The 8,065-nt window shown below is 43.3% G+C and overlaps 1 protein-coding gene across 4 annotated transcripts in view; it reads right to left on the bottom strand.

Moving 5' to 3' along the window:
- The window catches only part of hmbox1b (homeobox containing 1 b), a 27,926-nt gene extending 20,331 nt beyond the window's left edge, over positions 1-7,595 (bottom strand). For 3 of the 4 annotated variants that reach the window (XM_017695693.2, XM_017695695.2, XM_017695696.2), the window contains exon 1: positions 7,439-7,595. The gene's annotated coding sequence lies outside the window, so the exon portion shown is untranslated. Of the gene's footprint in view, positions 1-7,432 lie in introns of all 4 variants that reach the window. The other variant, XM_017695694.2, reaches the window with a different exon arrangement.
- Positions 7,596-8,065: the final 470 nt, after the last annotated feature.

Genomic DNA, 8,065 nt, shown 5'->3' with positions numbered 1-8,065 from the left:
CTCAGTCATAAGCAGGAACTTTTTTTTTCTCATAAGACCCATGACATAAAAAAATTAAAATAACTGAGATCAGCTTAAGTGATCAAAATCAGGTGATTGCCATATTTATAAAAGGCCTATTCAGAGGTGAAGATTAGATTTGTGCTATTCTGCATGTTAAACATACAGTGCACCTGAGCACTTCACTTAAAAAGATTTTTCCTGGTAGTTTTTCGTGTTGGTAAATAAATAAATAAATATACACAACATTCAAATAAAAGCAAACGAACAAAGTAAACATTAACAAACATGTTCCAAAATAAATTTTGTGAATAAAGTTTGTTCCAGATGTCTCCAAGCCAGATGTTGGATGATAACTACAGTTAATAAAGGGCTTCTTCAAGGAGACGTTTGGAAATGGTTAAACACATTAACATCCACAACATAACCACTGACTGTACTAATATTATCGGTATTTATTCAAATATTAGTGTTTTGCTTTTCTGAGCAAATAAAAAGCTGCACATATGAATAACGTTTTTAAATCTAATTCTCAGAGCCACATTAAATTAGCATTTATTATAATTACATAATTACATATAATAATTAGAATTTCTTGAAACAATGAAATACATAGTTGGGAGAGGCTTTATACATACAAGAAATAATCAGTTCTATATTATTGATATTATGAATTATGATTGACTATTTTTTCTTTCCTACATCACTCAAACCCAACTGGCCTTTACATTGCGCGAACATTTCATGATGAACAAACCCATTAATGTTTAAAAATGACTTGGAATAAAATCATTTTACATTCACTTTAAATTGAAACAAAACCAACAGAACCTTTACAACTCCTGCCTAACAAAATAAAGCATCGTCATCATCGTCGTGTGAAATCCATTGAGTCTGGGTGCCCGTTATGATATTAGGTTCATACTGGCCGCTTCTGAAAACCTGCAGTTTCCCAAACGCCACTAACTAAACTCACAATCTCCTGATCACAGAACAAACCGCCAGATGGTGGAGCTAAAAAGGAACCTCAGGCTCTCGCACAGAAACAGTGCAGCCAATAATAAGGGCAGCACAGAGCTTCATCACACAGTGATAGGAAACACTGTAGCTCACAAAAAGCTCCAATTTACACATACTGATCCAGTTTACAGTGACCAAGCTGGATGAGCTCACCAAGTACTCTGAGGGCAGATTTTAATCAGTTAATGGAGACAAACAACTCTGAATGGATTAAAGATGGCATGATGGATTAATGAGAAAAGCATTTCCATTTAGGAATACAATTTTCACACATCCACAGGAAGGCTGGCTGGAAAATCAGATTCATGAAAGATTCTGCACTAAGGCACAAACCGTCTCAATTTTACATAGGCTTTCACTGAAAAGTGTCAATTGTGTGCGAATATGTCTGATGCCCAAAAAAAAAAAAAAAAAGTGTTGCGTTTAGTTAAGTTTTTCTTCAAACCAATCCGAAAAAAATTCAGAAACAAATGTATGCTGGGGTGGGCAACGTGACAACAGTTATTGTTATATACTGATACATAATGTCGCTGTACCACCACCAATGGGCTCTGGGTCCAATCTCCTTGAGAAGGGCTGGACTTTATTCTTTCCTGGGTTGCCCATGGTGAGAGGCGGCGGGGAGGTGCGGACTTTCTCATAGTCCCTCGACTCGGCGCCTGTATGTTGGTGTTTTCTCCGGTGGACGAGAGGGTAGCTTCCCTACACCTTCAGGTTGGGGAACGGGTCCTGACTGCTGTCTGTGCTTATGCACCGAACAGCAGTTCAGAGTACCCAGCCTTCCTAGAGTCCTTGGGATGGACGTTTGAAAGTGCTCCCGAGTGGTGTTCAGTTTTTGGACTTCTGTGCAAACCACAGTTTGTCCATCACGAACACCATGTTTGAACACAAGGATGTCCATAAGTGCACATGGCACCAGGACACCCTAGGCCGCAGTTCAATGATTGACTTTGTAGTCGTGTCATCGGACTTGCGGCCATGTGTATTGGACACTCGGGTAAAGAGAGGAGCTGAGCTGTCAACTGATCACCACCTGGTGGTGAGTTGGATCAGGTGGTGGGGGAAGATGCCGGTCAGACCAGGCAAACCCAAACGTATAGTGAGGGTTTGCTGGGAACGTCTGGCAGAAGAACCTGTCAGATTGATCTTCAACTCACACCTCCGTCAGAACTTTGACCAGATATCGGGGGAGGTGGGGGACATTGCCTCAGAATGGGCCATGTTCCGTTCCTCCATTGTTGAAGTGGCTGACTGTAGCTGTGGCCGCAAGGTAGTTGGTGCCTGTCGGGGCGGTAATCCTCGAACACGGTGGTGGACACCCCAGGTGAGAGACACCGTCAAGCTGAAAAAGCAGTCCTATCGGGCATGGGACACCAGAGGCAGCTGACAGGTATCGACAGGCCAAGTGATCTGCGGCTTCAGTCGACCTTCTCAATCCCACCGACACGTTCTCCAGTGAGGAGGCAGAGTCTGGAGACACGGGAATAGGCTCGTCCATTACTGAGGCCGAAGTCATTAAGGTAGTTAAAATCCGAGACCATGGTTCTCAGGCGGAAAAGGGTGGAGAGCCCTCTCTGGGTCGGGGATGAGCTCTTGCCTCAAGTGGAGGAGTTTAAGTATCTCGGGGTCTTGTTCACGAGTGATGGTACAAGGGAGCGGGAGATTGACAGGCGGACTGGTGCAGGGTCAGCAGTGATGCGGGCTCTTTACCGGTCTGTTGTGGTAAAGAAAGAGCTGAGCCTTAAGGCAAGGATCTCGATTTACCGGTCGATCTACGTTCCCACCCTCACCTATGGTCATGAGCTTTGGGTAATGACCGAAAGAATAAGATCGCGAATACAAGCGGCCGAAATGAGTTTCCTCCGCAGGGTGTCTGGACCCTCCCTTAGAGATAGGGTGAGAAGTTCGGTCATCCGGGAGGGACTTGGAGTAGAGCCAATGCTTCTTTACGTTGAGAGGAGCCAGTTGAGGTGGTTCGGGCATCTGGTTAGGATGCCTCCTGGACGCCTCCCTCGTGAGGTGTCACAGGCAAGTCCACCAGGGAGGAGACCCCGGGGAAGACCCAGGACACGCTGGCGTGACTTTATCGCCCATATATTGGCCTATATATTGACTATATTGGCCTGGGAGCGCCTCAGAATCCCCCCCAGAGAGCTAGTGGAAATGGCTGGGAAAAGGGAGGTCTGGGCCTCATTGCTTAGGATGCTGCCCCCGCGACCCGAACCCCGGAGAAGCGGAAGATGATGGGTGGATGGATGGATGTATAATGTCGCTGTATGCTTTTCTGGGCATACTGAACTTATTACCAACACTTATTCCCAACCATCTGTTTGGGTATAAAAAGAACAAACAAATGCAAAAAATGAATAAAAATAACAATCCCAAGCTTTTGACAGTGTTTTTTTTTTTTATGTGGCACTACTTTGGCTGTTACAGCCAATCTGATGTCAAAAAAATAAATATCTTGACGTCACATACATAAAAACTTCAAAGCAAAAAATGTTTTTAAAAATGTTTTGTTAAAGCAAAAATATTACGTTTTTGCTTTAATGTGTGCTTACAGACAACTCAAGCGGGGTGGTGAAGGTTCCACTCGGATTCAACTAAAGCCAATGCTACTCGTCGAGACGGACAGGAAAAACTGCAGGTTACTGAAATGAAAAATCCAGATGCACGAAGAACCGTTTTATAATCGCATCTAAAGATCAAAATCGAATTGTAATGAGCTTCCTACTCCCAATCTACACCTTTCAACACACAACTGTTTTGTAGTAGCCATCATTATAATGACAGTTCATTTATCCACACGTCTGAATTACTGTCTAAGGTCAAGGTCAAGCATGCCACTCAGCTAAGTCTGACCAACCTCCATGAAAAATTTATTTTCCTTAAATTACCCCCAAATAAATAAATAAATAAATAAATAAAACAGAGCCACAGGTCTAGATGGCAGACACAGGCTGCACACACCATTAGGGTCAAAGCTTATTTAAGGTTAGAGAATTAAGTTGTGTTCATTAGTTTTAAGTCATACATAAAAGTTAAATTCCTTAATTTTAACGAAACATTTTAAAAGCACAGCTGAGTGGTTGAGAGGTAAACAGAGTCATTCAGAGTGAATCGGTGTGAAATGGTTGATTGTACAGACTCAGATTTACAGATAGAGATTTCCTTACAGTGGCGGTGATACGAACCATAGGTCACCATGACTACAATACAAATATAGACCTTTTATTTACTCTCCCAAACCACCAGTGAACCTATACTTGAGTTTTCTTTTTAATGAAAAACAAAATGAAGTTTTCTTTGGGTACAACCGCATTATGTACAGTTGTCCCAAAAAGCATTGACAGTTTAACTATTGGTAAACCTTAATGAAGCACTTTCAGTTACCCCATTAAACATTTAACAAATTGATTTGTTTCAGATAAAACTATTTTAGGACAACATCCCTCCTGAAAAAACACCTGAACTTCTTGTGGGTCTAAGCTGGTTCACGCTGGTCTGGTTCTGGTTTAGTTGGTCGTCCAGCACGGTCATGCTGGTTGACCAGCATACCAGCATCCACAATACAACATATGCTGGTTTCGCTGGCAATCAGCATTAACAGCTTCCATTCCCGCTGACCAGCATACCAGCTTCCAAAACACAGCATATGCTGGTTTTGCTGGTGATCAGCATAAAAGCTTCCCTTGCTGCTGACCAGAATCCAAAACACAACACATGCTGATTTTGCTGGCTGGCTTTCCTAGCAGGGATCAACCTGATGGTGGGCTCTTTGTGTGGAGAAATCCTGGAGAAGAACTCCAACCACACTGCATTAAGGATGCTGTAGAGCACAAAAGGTGGAAAAGTCAAAGTCTGGGACTGTTTTCTTTACAGTGGTGTCCCTGAGCTTGTGTTTATTGACGGGATCATGTGGGCAGTCTTGGGCTGGAGGTTAGGGAACTGGCCCTGTGACCAGAAGGCTGCTGGTTTGATCCCCAGCGCCGACAGTCCATGACTGAGGTGTCCTTGAGCAAGACACCCAACCCCCAATTGCTCCCCGGGCGCTGTGGATTGGGCTGCCCACCGCTGGGCGCCCTAGTGTGTGTGTGCTCACTAGTATGTGGCGTTTCACTTCATGGATGGGTTAAATGCGGAGGTGAAATTTCCCCGTTTGTGGGATTAAAAAATATCACTTAATAAACTCAGAAGAGCACGAAGGTATTTCAGGTGCAAGCCGGCAGAGATCTGCGAAGAAATTACTAAAACAATCGAATCATCTGAAACTCACCAGAAGCCTCTGGGAATACTTTGGCAGTCTAGGACATTGCAGTCTAGGAATGCTTTGTTTAAAATAAATGCCACTTGTTTTTCTAACACAATGAATCTAATACATCATGGAGCATGGCACACATGTCCAAATATTTTGGGGGGGGGCCACTTTACCTTCTCAAAATCGTGGTAAAATAATCTCTCAGACGTCAGGCTGTGTATTCCCAAGCATTTCATGTAATAACTCTCTGTGAAGGAGCTTTTAGAGGCCTTAAACTCTTCAGTCATCTGGCTCCCATCAACACTACTGTTAGTTTTTCCAGAAAGTAGACGTCTCCCCAAAGCCCCTTGAATGACTTTGTTTGCATCTTAAAGGTGCAGTGTGTAAGATTTCGTGGCATCCAGCGGTGAAGTTGCAGACTGCAATCAACTGAATCCCCTCTGAATCACACCTCCCTTTCCAAACATGCCATAGAACCTACAATCACCGTCGCCTGTAATGACTTCATTTTGCTTCCTCAGGTTTTCGCTTCACTGACGATGAGGATTCACCCTCTTCACCAAACTTCTCACAACATGCAAAATGGTTAGCCAGCACCGGCAGCAACCACTTCTTGTTTCTACATCTCCCAACTGGAGCTAAAGCACCCCCGAATTCAATCTGCCGCTTCAGCGTAAAAACACGATACAGCCGCTGTTTGGTTTGTCCATCCTGGACTACTTCAGAAATAAGATGCTGCAACACGACGGCCTCTGCTGGGAGAGGAGATGCTCTCTATGTAGATAGGACAGGGGTCCTATCTACATAGACATTCATCCGGAAACACAATTTGTAATTAAATTAGACACTAATGAAAACATGGTTCTGTTTACTATATTCCATTTTTGCTAATGGATCCCCTTAAACCTTACACACTGCACCTTTAAAGGTTCAATTACAAAGAAATAAAAAATACACACATCACTGGAATTAAACAAATACTCCGCACCTGCCCCCCAGCTTTCACCATTCCACTCATATCAGCACATTTCCAAAGGAACACTGCTAAACACAAATCACAGTGGCATGAAGCCCAACACGGATTAAACCCAGTCGTGGATTAATCTCCGGTGCTAGCACTAACTATCCATTAAAATCCGTTTTCAGTCTAGTCCCAGGCTTAATCTAGGAATCTGGGTGTGGGAATCTGTCCCCTAGAGTTATTAAGGTCTCCCCCAGGCTCAGGATGGCAGTCAGGAGCGCAGGAAGGGATATTAAGCGTCTGCTTTTATTCAAGTCATATGATGGCGACCTGCAAGAAACGCCCAGAATAATCCTGCTCCCAAAAAAAAAAGAAAAAATCTCCACATTTACAGCATCTCATTATCCTGCTGGAGAGGAGAAGACAAGCCTGCTGCTGAAGATCCTCATTCAGACAGCTGACAAAAACAGAAGCACTTAATTTGCTCCGATTATTCAGGGCTCATCTGCATAATCATTTCAAAGTCAGGACTATCTATTTCTGTTTTATGACCTTTGGAGGAAAAAAAAAAACCCTTATACTCACATCATCAAAAAAAAACTCTCCAGCAGGACATTTAACCCATAACAAAGTATGCTCGTTAAACACACACACACACACACACACACACACACTTTATGGCCAAAGCTGCTCCCTCCTCCTGCAAAAACGTCACATTTAATCTCATTTCTACTGATTTTATGTATTTTCCACCCACAAAAAAGCCAAATCTGACTGCTTTTTTTGCCAACTGCAGCTCAGCTTGCTGCACACAGCTAACTTAGCTTAGCACAGCTTAGCCTAGCCAATTTGGACGAGGCTGAAGTTGGTTCCTTACTCGAATTGCCCGTTCCACCTTAAATGGCGCAGCGTTTAGTATCTGGCGCCTCAGGCGCAAGAACGTAACTGCAGCAGCATTTAAGGTGGAACGGGAAATTCGAATATGGAGCCAACTTAAATCTCGTCTGGCAACCAACACAACTTCGCTTTTTTCCCCCAACGCACACACACATTTTCCCACATGGTAAAAAAAGATATTTAAGTTGTCTTTACGCCGATAAAACTAGCTGAGCTAAGTTAGCTAGCCGCTAGCACGCTAGCTAGCTTGCTGCTACGAGCAAGTTAATCCCGTCAGAAATAAAACAAGCTTTTACCTTTACCTAAATGTATTGCAAATGTCCCAGCCCGCCAGACCATTTAATATCGCCTTTAAACCGCCAGTGCCAGAATCCTGCAGGTTATCTTTTGGAGTGAATCTCCAGCCTGTCCGGCCTCCTTCTGCTCTCAATCTCTGACTGATCCGCCTTTTGTCTGACTGACAACAGCAATGTTGACATCAAGCTGCTGGTGAGGCATCATGGGAAGTGTAGTTCGAGGAGTTCTGTATGGAGGTTTCGTTCATGAATCACGCGAAGACTGGCCAATATCACAATTCACACTCACTGAGCCCTTTATTAGGTACATCTACCTTGTACCTACATTCATTGTCCATTTAATCAGCTCCACTGGACATATAAGAGCACTTCGTCTACAGTTACAGACTGTAGTCCATCTGTTTCTCTGCATACTTTGCAGAGGTGGACGAAGTACACAAATCATGTACTTGAGTTAAAGTAGAGACACCCAAGGTAAAATATTACTCCAGTAGAAGTAGAAGTTCCTCCCTTTAGACCTCAACTTGAGTAAAAGTACTAAAGTATTTACCTTCAAATGTACTTAAGTATAAAGTAAAAGTACTAAAAGAGTAATTCAGGCTCTGATGTCCTGTTATCATTTTTATAACCAGA

This window comes from Pygocentrus nattereri, chromosome 4 (assembly GCF_015220715.1).
Source record: "Pygocentrus nattereri isolate fPygNat1 chromosome 4, fPygNat1.pri, whole genome shotgun sequence".
Taxonomy (NCBI): domain Eukaryota; kingdom Metazoa; phylum Chordata; class Actinopteri; order Characiformes; family Serrasalmidae; genus Pygocentrus; species Pygocentrus nattereri.
The sequence above is the reverse complement of the archived record's forward strand: the minus strand, read 5'-3'. Positions and strand labels throughout refer to the sequence as shown.